This window comes from Lynx rufus, unplaced genomic scaffold (assembly GCF_022079265.1).
Source record: "Lynx rufus isolate CCGP_SWC_20201006 ecotype Redwood Valley unplaced genomic scaffold, mLynRuf1.p SCAF_6, whole genome shotgun sequence".
Taxonomy (NCBI): domain Eukaryota; kingdom Metazoa; phylum Chordata; class Mammalia; order Carnivora; family Felidae; genus Lynx; species Lynx rufus.
This window is the reverse complement of record NW_025814878.1, coordinates 17076013-17089201: the sequence shown is the minus strand read 5'-3', so window position 1 is coordinate 17089201 and position 13189 is coordinate 17076013. Positions and strand designations below refer to the sequence as shown.

The following is a 13189-nucleotide window of genomic DNA, read 5'->3' as shown; positions in this document are numbered from 1 at the left end:
ATCTAGGAGTTTATGGGTGAAAGGTGACTAATTTAGGCTGTGTGGTTACACTAAACAATGACCAAATATGGGTAGAGGGTTAGAACAAATCAAGGAGTTCCAAAGACTAGAGAAAATGTAGAAGCAATTCCTAGGATACCAGAACTGCCCATCCAAGATTATATGTGAGATTGGCTGCACAAGCAAGATTATAAGCTTTAATTGTTGACCCTCCGTTTTGATGGAGAGAATGTGATACGTGTTCTAAGGTATTTCCAAAGGCTTAGGATCCCTCAAAGAAATGCAGTTGAGGGCTTTTTGTTTAGAAATACCGTTTTATATTTGTTTCACTTTCCAAAAAGAATTTAAGTATCTTTTCGCAGCAGTTTCCAAACTATGCACATGCCCTTGGGCAACAAGACTTCTCAGGGCATAGAGTGTTTCAATGGTTTCAGTTTTCAGATCCTCAACTTCCATCTTTTTCTTGAAACTGATCTGCCTCTGAGCATGGATAATGTCTGCTAGTTCTTCTTTCTTCCTCATTCATGCAAGAGATGAGCACATGACAAGGCTCTGTGCTGTATTTCTCGGTTCCTTTTAGCATTCTGAATATGGATTGTCACCAAGACTCTCTTCACATTTGATTGAAAAACGAAGTCAGACTTGTTTGGACAGAAAGTTTTATTGGGTTGATTGGCTTGTCAATGAGGATTGGCTATGCCAATTATGTTATAGAGCAGACATTTTCCGTAGATTGAATGAGTGAAATCTGCAGCCCTGAGGTTCTGATAAATATGTATCAGAGCATTCAAAATCATGTTCCTTTTTCAAGTGTTTAAACTTACGTTAAAAATGTTTAGATGTTATTTAAAAATATGTGCATAGATTTTCGGAATTCTTTTAGGGGCTGCGTGAATAAAATTCCTCTTGGATCACTACCTTATCGCATTCCTTAATCAGATCGCACTAAGAGCTGGCCCACTCGTGTGTTGCCAGAGAGCGGTGATGAGTTGAAATACTGATGGGGACCCTACCAGGGCCATGGAAACTATGAACAGTTCTCAGAAGTACCTTTGCATTAAGAACAGTTTGGGGAGGTCAGGAAGGGGGTCAGCAGGTGAGGGGGGTAAAACTTGAGAGTATCAGACCGTGAGAGAGGACACCTTCTCATGTTGGCATTGCTTACGTGTGTTACAAAATAAGGCTCTCAGGAAACAGTATACCTTTCACAACCTTTCTGTGACATGATACCAGAGTAGAGCCAATTTGGCTGTACTTGAACTGCCCTGCAATTTGTACTTAAGCGTTTGATGATTGGACATGCCTGTTTTCAATATATAATCACCACAAACATACTCTTACCTACTAGAATTCTGGCAATGAGTTCAAATTTAGTTCTGTTTGTTTCATATTTAGATTCAGTTTGTATAGTGCCTTCAAGCCAGTTGTTCAGACTTTTTACTTTCTGTGACTTCTGATTGAGATAGAATAATTATCTTTAATCAAGAGTTCCTGGGGCGCCTGGGTGGTGCAGTCCGTTAAGCGTCCGACTTTAGCTCTGGTCATGATCTCACGGTTTGTGAGTTCGAGCTCTGACAGCACAGAGCCTGGAGCCTGCTTTGGATTCGGTGTCTCCCTCTCTCTCTGTGCCCCTCCCCCACACTCACTCTCTCTCCCTCTCTCTCTCTCTCTCTCTCTCTCAAAAATAAAGATAAAAAAAATTAAAAAAAAAAAGAGTTCCTGTGAGGAAGTATGTCTAGAATATATTCATAAAAACATTGATGCAAAGTATTATTTTTTTAATTAGAGACTTAGTGTCTTCAGAGTTTAAGCACGGTACGCTGTTGAAACAAACTGTCAGTCCTTAGTAATGGCATGAAGAGATCAGGCTACTCTAATTTACCCATTTGACTTTTCATTTTTTTGCATGTTTAAAACAAACTATAGGGGCACCTGGGTGGCTCAGTTGGTTGAGCGTCCGACTTCAGCCCAGGTCACGATCCCGTGCTTCGTGGGTTTGAGCCCCATGTTGGGCTCTGTGCTGATGCCTCAGAGCCTGGAGCCTGCTTCAGATTCTATATCTTCCTCTCTCTCTGCCCCTCCCCCACTCTGTCTCTCTGTCTCCCAAAAATAAATAACCATTAAAAAAAAATTTTTTTTAAAACAAACTATAAACTTTATTACTCTAGGGCCTTGGACAATTTTAATGATTCTAAACGCATCAGAGCAATTTTGGAGGTGGGGTTCGCTTCTAAAACTTTAACGAGAAGGCCCTTTTTCTAACCAACTTGGATTGCAGAGCAAATGTTATCCTGGTGGCCACAGTCTGATTCTATGTTCCACAGCATCAGTTTACTAGAATGTAAGTCAGGAAGGACTCTCAGGCTGCATGTATCCGGAAGCAGATAACCGGTTATGTGGTATTGGCCATTCCAGCTATATCTCTATCTTCCTTTGAGTGTTAGAGTCATCCCAGTAGAAGCAGAGCTCATGCTTCAAAACAAGCACAAGTTACTGCTATCGGTAATCCTACAGTGTTCTTCCCCAAGAACTTCTTTTCCTAGCGTTGAAAAACTATAAGAGAACTAGAGTGTTTCAGAAATTCAAGTCAGTAAATAGAAATGGAATACTGGCTTGGTGTGGCAGGCAGAGTAATGAGTCCTCCGTGATGTCCACATCTTCATCCCTAGAACCCATGGGTATGTTCGGTTACACGGCAAAGGGAAATTAAGGTTGCTAGTTGGCTGACATCAAAATAGGGAGGCTATCCCAGATTATCCATGTGATCCAGTGTAATCACAAAGGTTCTTAAAATGGAAGGAGGCAGAAGGGAAGAATCAGTTGGAAGAAGATGTGTCTGTGGAAGAAAGTCACAGAGAGACGCAACACTGCTGGGTTGGAAGGTGGAGGAAGGGGCCAAGAGCCAAGAAATGTGGGAGGTGTCTAGAAGCTGAAGACAGCAAGGAAATAAATTCTTCTCTAGAGCCTTGAGAAGAAACACAGTCCTGCTGACACCTTGATTTTTAGTCCAGTGAGACCCACTTTTGGACTTCTGACCTCCAGAACTATAAAATAATAAATTTGTGCTGTTCATGTCACTAAAATTATGGTAATTTGTTACAGCAGCAACAGAAAACTAGTACACTTGGCTTTAAATCCTCTGACCCAGAAAAAAACTTAAATGCTATTGTACTTATACAGTGACTCAACTAGTTCTTTATGTGTATTAGGTAACTGGTTAATTTTAGCTTTAACCAAAATACAGATTTTTGCCTACTGCATCTGATATGAAACTAACAACAGGCACTATGAGAGTCTATAAAAACTGAACAAGATTGGAAAAACTAGGTCTTTTCTTCTCTGTGACGTTATGCAACATCTCATGCCAGGAGCACGAACACTCTCTGAACTGGAAATGAGCTAGAAAGAAAGAAAATTGAAACGAACCAATGTTTAAGTATTTCCTTAACCAGCATCACAGCTGATTAATTTTCTTGAAATGATGCAGATTCATTCACTTACTGGAGGATTAAAGGATAATTCTCCAAGTTATACAGGAATTGCTCCCAAAGATGGTAAAAATGAAGAATTAGAATACAACCAGGATAAATAAATTAAAAGAAAAAGGCAATTGTATGTTGAGGCTTCAAAGTAGTGGTGGAGTATAATAAACATTTGTAAACGTAAACATTTGAATAAATGGAAACTTTCCAAATATCCAATGAGTTTTCCTGTCCTATTTCCTCCTAGAGCATTGAGAGTAATAGGGATTTTTGAAACATATCAACCAAAATTTTATTCAGATGTATATGGTAGAATGTATAACACACGAGTCAGAATCAACTTCTTTGAAAAACATGAACTGGACATTTGTTATATAAAAAATTAATACTGATCTTGAATATGTGACATTTTGCTTAAAAAAAAAATTAATGTTTATTTTCGAGACACAGAGAGATAGAGTGCAAGGGGTGGAGGGTCAGAGAGAGGGGGAGACACAGAATCCAAAGCAGGCTCCAGGCTCTGAGCTGTCAGCACAGAACCTGACTTGGGGCTCACACTTACGAACCGCGAGGTCATGACCTGAGCCCAAGTCGGTCGCTCACCTGACTGAGACACCCAGGTGGCCCGAGACATTTTGATTTTTAAAGACTGACACAGAAATAGGCTATTCCATTTGCTCTGATTTGTACTGTTCACCATTTTGAGGGTTCTAGTTTCTTAGGGTTCCATTGTATTCATTGTTTCTCTTGTGCTGACTTTTCATTCATGCATTACCAGGACATTTGTTTAGACCCGGCCTCCCCAAAGTGTGGTCTGAGGACCAGTAGGAATGATCTTACCTGGGAGCCCATTAGAAATGTTTAACTTCAGGCTCCACTCCCAACCTTCTGAATAGAATCCAACGTTTGTTTTGTTTTGTTTTGTTTTGTTTTGTCTTCTTTTGTTTTTTTAAGTAGGCTGACCGCCCAGAGCAGAGCCCAGTGTGGGGCTTGAGATAGCAAGACCTGAGCTGAGATCAACTGTTCAGAGGCTTAACTGACTGAGCCTCTCAGGCGCCCCTGAATATAAATAATCCAGACTTCTAATAAGACCATTACGTGACTCCTGTGCGTGTTCTAGCTTGATACATACTGCTCTAGGCCAAACTGTTTTTGTTTTGTGGTTTAACATGGAATAGCTTATAGGATGCAGCCTCAATATATTAGTTCTGCCTACTGTATTTAAAACATACTTAAACATAGTTCAGAACATATTTCAGGTGACTTTTATTGTGACATAATTAAAAACAGGATGTAAAAAAATTGCAACTTTAAAGTAAAAGAAAGGGACAAATATGTATGTCTCAGACACCAGGGATGGGTTATTTATTGCAGTTGGAAACCAAATTTAGCTGATCTTCAGGGCAACCAAGGCAAAAAAGAATACAGTTTTGATTCTAGCATTGGATAAAAGAAGCGTAGCAATTTATCAGGAAAAATATAGTTCTTTCCAGGCATTGGTTTTTCAAGGGTATTTCTCTCTCAGAGTGAGAGTAATTCTTGCTACTTTGCAAATTCAAGCAATTTCATGTAAAGGACATTGTCCTGTAATGTAATGGACATGTAATGTCCATTGTCATGTAAAGGACATTGGGTATGGGGCACCTGGGTGGATCAGTCTGTTAAAGGAAGGACTTTGGCTCAGGTCATGATATCGTGACCCGTGAGTTTGGCCCATGTCCGGCTCTGTGCTGACAGCTCAGAGCCTGGAGCCTGCTTCGGATTCTGTGTCTTCCTCTCTCTCTGCCCCTCCTCCACTCCTGCTCTGTCTGTCTCTCTCTCTCAAAAATAAATAAACATTAAAAAAACAACAAATTTTAAAGGACATTGGGCAGCATAGTGGATGGATAATGCCTTTGATTTTTAGCAGAATACATAGAAATATTTTTATAATTGATGTTTCTTATATCAAGATTTTATGAAAGCCAAAAACATGGTCTTATATTTTGACTGGGTAAAGGCATTTTTGTAGAGGTTTAAAGTAATATAATCTAGGTATTTATTTTTGTTATCTAAATCCTTATTGCAAAAGAATTTAAGAAAACCACAGAGGGAGCAGGATAAATAAAGGCTCAGATGTTGAAAAGCTTGGGGTGTTCAAAGAGCAGGAAATGGTCAAGTATACCTAGGGGATACATTTTTTTGCGTTTAGACATGCTAAGAATTTTGGACATTAAAAACTAAAAATAAATTGCATAAGTATACTAATGCATTTAAGTTTGTCTTATATTTACTTATGTACTTATAATAAAATATTCTTGACTCTAGTTCATGGCTTAATTTTAAATAGGAAATAAAATATCTTGAGAAGAGATTCTGTGTATCATTATGTAACTATGGTACTTAGTTTTGCCAGTCAAAACCACAAAGTGCCATGTAAAGGCCAGTAGTTCATTGAGTACTCAGTGAACAAAATTAGGTGGGGTTTTGTTTGTTTGTTTGTTGTGTTTTCTTTGGATAGTACACAAAGAGGGTGAGACAGCACTTTTTTTTTTTTTTTTTTTCAGTAGAATTGGACTTGACCCTAAAATGTGCCCATAAATTTTGAGGAAATCATGCTTTTTCCTAACCTGGGGGAAGAATTGTGAGTATAATGCTTCACACAGAATCCACTTCACCCTCTTTGAAAAATGTTTCTTTTGGATTAGACATAAAATAGGGGCCTGGTTTTGTCAGAGTGGGGGAAATAGTTGATGATATAATCACCCATTCCCCTTTCTTAGTTGCAAATGTTATTGAAATTACAGAAAGTCATCTGACCACTAGTTGAGGTCACTTTTTTCCCCGTCCCCGCCATCCTTCATGTCTGGTATAACATTTAGCAAAATTGGTAGCTGCTCTTGAGGGTTTTCATTTGTTTCTCTGCGTTGCCCTGAAATGTCATATGTTTCTGTGGAAGTGTGAACAATAGTACAATTTTCCATATTGAATCAGATGTTCCTGTGATCCAAGCATATTTGGAAAAACCTTACTGCTTCAGTAACAACATAGCTTTCTTTTGTGTCTGGCAGTCTGTAGCTAGGCAGTTAAAGGGCCCATTTCTCACCTGCAGAGCAGGGAGCTCTCTTTGAATGTGAAAGGCCCCTTGATCAGGTCCATTGTGGAGTGGAATGTAGCTTTGATAAGCTTGATCAAGATATGCTAATCAAGAATAACCAGAGAAATTGCTTGAATTTGCAAAGTAACAAGAATTACTCTCATTCTCAATCTTGAGAAAATGGAATGTGTTCATTACAGTGCTTTAGAAGCCTGGGATTCTAAAAAGTCAGACAATGATCTAGCCCCTTTGTATTGACTTATACTTAGACCTGTCAGACTGGGTTATAATTTAAAATTTTGATATCAGGGGTGCCTGGGTGGCTCAGTAGGTTAAGCGTCCGACTTTGGCTCAGGTCATGATCTCGCGGTCCATGATTTCGAGCCTCACGTTGGTCTTTGTGCTGACAGCTCAGAGCCTGGAGCCTGCTTCGGATTCTGTGTCTCCCTCTCTGTGACCCTCCCCCCGTTCATGCTCTGTCTCTCTCTGTCTCAAAAATAAATAAACGTTAAAAAAAATATATCCCTTTAAAAAAATTAAAAAAATAAAATTTTGATATCAAAAATAATACGTAGACAGGGCACCTGGCTGGCTCAGTCGGTTAAGCATCCGACTTCTGCTCAGCTCATGATCTCGCAGTTTGTGAGTTTGAGTTCCATGTTGGGCTCTGTGCTGACAGCTCAGAGCCTGGAGCTTGCTTCAGATTCTTTGTCTCCCTCTCTTTCTGCCCCTCCCCCACTCACATACACTCTCTCTCTCTCTCTCTCTCTCTCTCTCTCTCTCGAAAATAAACATTAAAAATTAAAAAAAATAATATGTAGAATTATCGAAAATTTGTGCAATACAGAAGGCTACAGGAAAGAGTATATTCCATCTTAATGATCCCTAATTTTCTGTACATCTTAGCATTTTCGTGCTTCAAGATGGTATTTCAGAACTTCACACACAGAAGCATTCATAGAGAATCAGACTGCGGGTATTTATGTATATGTATACATGCATATAGAGTCAGATTTCACAAAAAATTACATTCTTTGTAAAAAGTTATGTTTTTGAGTTATACAGAAAAATACTTATTACTCAGAGATACCAATGTTAGTATTTTGGTATTTGCCTTTTGAGCTGTATATATATATACTTGTCTTTAAAACACAAGTTCAGTGTATACGTATGATTTGTGTGCATTCATTTTTAAAATTAACATACACCAGGGGGGCCTGGGTGGCTCCGTCAGTTAAGTGTCTGACTTGGGCTCAGGTCATGATCTCGCAGTTTGTGAGTTCAAGCCCCGTGTTGGGCTCTGTGCTGACAGCTCAGAGCCTGGAACCTGCTTCACTTTCTGTGTCTCCCTCTCTCTCTGCCCCTCTCCTGCTTGTGCTCTGTCTCTCTCTGTCTCTCAAAAATAAATAAACATTAAAAAAAATTTTTTTTAATACGTAAAACTAAATGAAATTAACATACACCAAATTTCACTTTTTGGTGTACAGTTCAGTGATTTTGACAGATGCATAGAGTCATGTAGCCATGATCACATAAAAATATCATTTTATGCTGACTCCTTATAGTCAAATCCTTCGCTGGGACCACAGATTTCTTCTCTATTCCTATAGTTTTGCCTTTCTAGAAAAATATATAAGGTATACCATACGTAGTTTTTGAGCCTGGCTCTTTTCATTTAGCATAATGCATTTCAGATTCCTCCACGTTGTATACAATAATAGTTTGTTCCATTTTATTGCTGAGTAGTATTCCATGGCGTTGATGTACCATTTTGTTGATTATTCATAAGTTTGAGTAGTTTGAGTTTTTTCTAGTTTGAGGTGATTATGAAAAAAGCTGCTATAAACATTTACATACAAGTTTTTATGTGAACATGAGTTTTCATTTTGGAGGGTAGTGGAATTGGTTGGTTATACGGCAAATATATGTTTGACTTGATAAGAGACCACCAGCCTGTTTTCCAGAATGGAGGCGCCGTGTTGCATTGCCATTAGCGACGCTTGAGAGTTCCAGTTGCTCTGTGTCCTCATCAGTGTGTGGCATTGTCAGTCTTTCTTCTAGTGTAATGATTCCTGCGGCTGTGTCGTCGTATCTCATTGTAGTTTTAATTTGAGTTTCCCTCATGCCTAATGATGTTAAGCATCTTTAACTGCGCATTGTTTGTCATATGTGTATCGTCTTTGAAATGTCCGTTCAAATCTTTTGCTCATTAAAAAAATAGATTGTTTTCTTATTGTTAGGATTTGAGAGTGTTTGTGTTTGCCAAATAACAGTTCTCTGCCAAATATGTGGTTTGTAAACTTTTTTTTCCTGGGGTATCTTTGCATTTTATTAGCAGTGCCTTTTGCAGAGCCGAAGTTTATCCTTTTGATGACATCCAGTTAAGTACGTTTTTTTTCTTTTATGGAACATACTTTTGATGTTTATTTAAGAACTCTTTACTTAACCCAAGCTCACAAAGAGTTTCTCCTCTAATTCTGTCTAGAAGTTTTATAGTTTTAGATTCTACATTTAGGCCTATGATCTATTTTGACTTTGCTTTTTGGGCATGGTGTGAGGTAAATGTTGAGTCCGCCCCCCAACCCCCACCTTGTTTTTTGCATATGGATGTACAATTGTTCCAGGACCATTTCTTGAAAAGGCTGTCCTTTCATTTTTGTCCAAAATCAATTTGACTACATTGTAGGTCTGTTTCTGCTGTACGTGTTTGTTTGTTCACAAGAACCACACTGTGTTCATTCCTGCAGCTTTACTCTAATGAGTCTTCAAAGCAGGTAGTGGGGGTCTTCCAACTTTCTTCTTTTTCAAGATTTGTTGAGGCTAGTCTAATTACTTTGTAGAACACCCTTGTCAGTATCTATAAATAATCCTGCTGGGAGTTTTTGAGAGAGATTCATTGAATCTGTAGAACAATTTAAAGAAAATTGACATCTTAATATTTACTCATCCAATTCATGCACATAACATACTTCTCCATTTATTGAGATCTTCAGTTTCTTTCATCGGAGTTTAGTAGTTCTCAGCCTATGGCTTCTACACATATTTTATTAGATTTATACCTATGTGTTTTATTTTTATTAGTACTATTATAAACAGTACTTGAAAAATTATTCTTTTATCAAATTTTTTCAAGTATAATTAATGTATGATGTTATATTAGTCTCAGGTGTACCATATAATGATTCAACAATTCAATTCATATCTTAGTGCTCATCAAGGTAAGTGTACTCTTGGTCCACTTTATCTGTTTTCCCCATTCCCCCCCCCCAGCTCCCCCCTGGAAACTACCAGTTCTCTATATTTAAGAGTATGTTTTTTTGTCTCTTTTTTTCTTAGTTTGTTCATCTGTTTCTCAAATTCCACATATGAGTAAAAGCATATGGTATTTGTCTTTCTCTGACTGTCTTACTTCACTTAGCATGATACTCTCTAGGCCCATTCATGTTGTTGGAAATGGCAAGTAAATCTTTTATATTTAAATGACATTTTTATTGAGACAGTTGTAGATTCGTATCAGTTGTAAGATACAACACAGAGAGATTAGTGTAGGCTTTACTCAGTTTCCCCCTGTAGTGACGTCTTGTACAACTTTAGTATATCACAACCAGGATATTGACATTTAAACAGTCAAGATATGAAACAGTTCCCTTACCACAAGGACCCCTCATGTAACCTTTTTATGGATGCATACACCTTCTTCCTCTACCTCATCCCTGCCCCCTGGCAACCATTAATTTATTTTCCATTTCTATGACTTTGTCATTTCAAGAATCTTATATAAATGAATTGATATACACATAACTTCTTAGAATTGGCTTTTTTCACTCAGAATAATTCTCTGGAGATTCACCCAAGTTGTTATATGTGTCAATAGTTTGTTCCTTTTTATTGCTGAGTAGTATTTCATGGTATGAATGTACCACAGTTTAACTAGTCACCCATTAAAGGACATCTGGATTGTTCCAAGTTTTGAGCTATTATGAATAAAACTGCTATGAACCTTCATGCACAGGTTTTTGTGTGAACATAAGTTTTCCTTTCTGTGGCAGAAAAATTAAGAAGGCAATTGCCGGGTTGTGTGGCATTTGCAGACTTAGTTTATTATTATTATTATTATTATTATTATTATTATTATTTCATTTGATTTATTTTTTTTTCATTTTTACATATTTTATGTAAATTCTTTTTTTAATTTTGCAAACTTCATTTTAAAAGAAATTTCCCAGAACAACAGAGTGGCTGTACCATTTTTCATTTCCACCAGCAATGTGTGAGCAATGCAGTTTCTCCACATTCTTGCCAGTTAGTTGATGTTATTTGTCATTTTAGCCATTTGATTGGTGTGTAGTGGGATCTCATTGTGGTTATAATTTGCATTTCTCAAATGGCTAATAATATTGCACATATTTTCATGTGCTTGCTTGCCATGTGTATATTCTCCTCAGTGAAACATAGTATTGTTTTGTTTATTGTTAATATATAGTATATAGAGATGCTAAATTCACGTATTCATTCTAAGAACTTTGCCATAGATTCCATGGGATTTTCTTTTTTTATATGTATAGTCATGTCATCTACTAATAGAGACAGTTTTTTTCCCCCAATCTTCATGGCTTTTATTTCTTTTGCATGTGTTATTGCATTGGTTAAGACTTCTAGTACAATACTGGACAGAAGTTGTGAGAGTGGATATCCTTGCCTTATTTCTTTTTCAGGAGTAAAACTCTTTTGCAGTTAATTATGATGTTAGCTATAAATCGTGTTGCAAATAGTCTATCAATTTGAGTATCTTCCCTTCTTTTCCTAGTTTGCTGAGAGTTACCTTTTTCAGCTCTTCTCTCTCCATGATCTCTCCCATACTTTTCAATTCTCAGATGCTCCTTTTCTTGGTTCCTCTGGCCAGAACATGGAATGCTTTCAGAATTTTAGCCTCCCATACTGTCATGTAGTCCTACACAATTGCGGCTGCCTTCACAGGGGTGCAGCAAGAGAAGAAAACCCATAACCCTCCAATACTCTCTGTACACGAGGGCTTCCTTTTTCCCAATTCCTCTGGCTAGAGAGATGGGTTTTTCACTGTGCTATTGCCAGTGTAGCTCTGTAGCTGAGAGGAAAATAAAAGGGAAAAGTAGAGGGCGGGGAAAGGTCTCCCTCATGATCTCTAAAATGTGGGAATCTTTTCCTCAGTCTTCTGGCTGTTTTTCCTAGAATTTGTGCTGTCAGTGCTAGTTGCATGATCCCAAGACTCAGCTCACCCTCAGGTCAAATTTAGGGAAGAAAGGAAAAATAAAATCCACCAACCTCACCCCTTATGCATCCTTATTCAAGTTTTTACGTTAGTTCCCAATCCATCTGCTATGTGTACTTATCAACATCCTCAGGTAGTTGATTTTTGTGTTTTTTTTTTTTTCAGGGTTATTAGTTGTAATTAGTGAGAATGATAGTCTATAGTCAGTTTTCTCCATCTTGGCTGGCACCAGAAGTAGCTTACGTATAATGTTAATTCCTGTTTTTTCCCGCTTAGCATATTGTGTAAACATTTGCCTCTGCCATTATACATTCTTCCATAACCTCATTTTAATGACTGCATATTCCTTAATATGGATGCTCATATTGATTGTCGCGGGGAACAGATAAATCTTTACACACATTTGTGATTATTTTCTTCAGATAAATTCTTAGAGGCAGAATTATTATAGTAAAGTCTTCAAAAGATTATCTTCAATCAAGAGACGATCTTAAATCAATCCAAATACACACTGTCACATATTTGGAATACTTATGTCTCTATATTCTAGTTAACACTATGAATAGAAAACTACTTTCACTGATCACTCAAGATGCTTAAACTTAACAATTTTCTGTCCAGGAGATGCCCTGCAAATATTTCATTATGTATCTCATAAGTATGAAAGATTAGCTGTCTTTGACTCTGTGTTTACAAAAACCAGTGCTATTAAGCACATTTAGTTTGGGCTCATACGTATTTGAGCCAAACATAAATCTTCAATTGCCTACAACATCCTAATTAGGACAGAATTGACATGGATAAAGTGAGCAAGAATAATTTGCAGTGCACGATGATCATGGGTTTTCTTGTACATTCCATTCGTCTTGCATGAAAATTGTACTTTAGCTGAGTCAGGAATGATTGACTAGAGCCAATCTGAAAGGCTACATCAGGAGTCTGAAGAAAGTATGTTAGCTATAACATTACACATCATTTTCTTTGTAATTATAGTGATACGTCTTTGCTATTTTTTTTAAAGAGACGTATGAACGTTAAGAATGCATGTAGAATGGGGAAATATCCTCTTCTAAAATATGAAAGCATGCGTTCTATGCGAGAACAGATCACTTCTATGATCTGTCAGAGAAGAAAGATGGCGCATAAATTGGGCAATTTGAGTGAGTTTAATGAAGGAATGGTTTACAAGTGTGGACAGAGTAAATAGCGAAGTCATAAGATACAATACAAAACCTGCAGGCTAATAACAAGGGGGCAGGTTACCACTGCTAGACCTGAGCGGTGGCTTTGGTGCTCATGCAGCATGCAGGGACCTTTCAGGAACTGAGTAAGTAAAACAAATACCCCACGTTTCCTTTCCTTCCTCTGTCTGATTTCCTGACA

At 37.7% G+C, this 13189-nt stretch overlaps 1 protein-coding gene across 11 annotated transcripts in view; it reads left to right on the top strand.

The window, feature by feature from the left end:
• AIG1 (androgen induced 1) overlaps positions 1–13189 on the top strand; it is a 255378-nt gene that overhangs the window by 1020 nt on the left and 241169 nt on the right. The window lies entirely within an intron of this gene.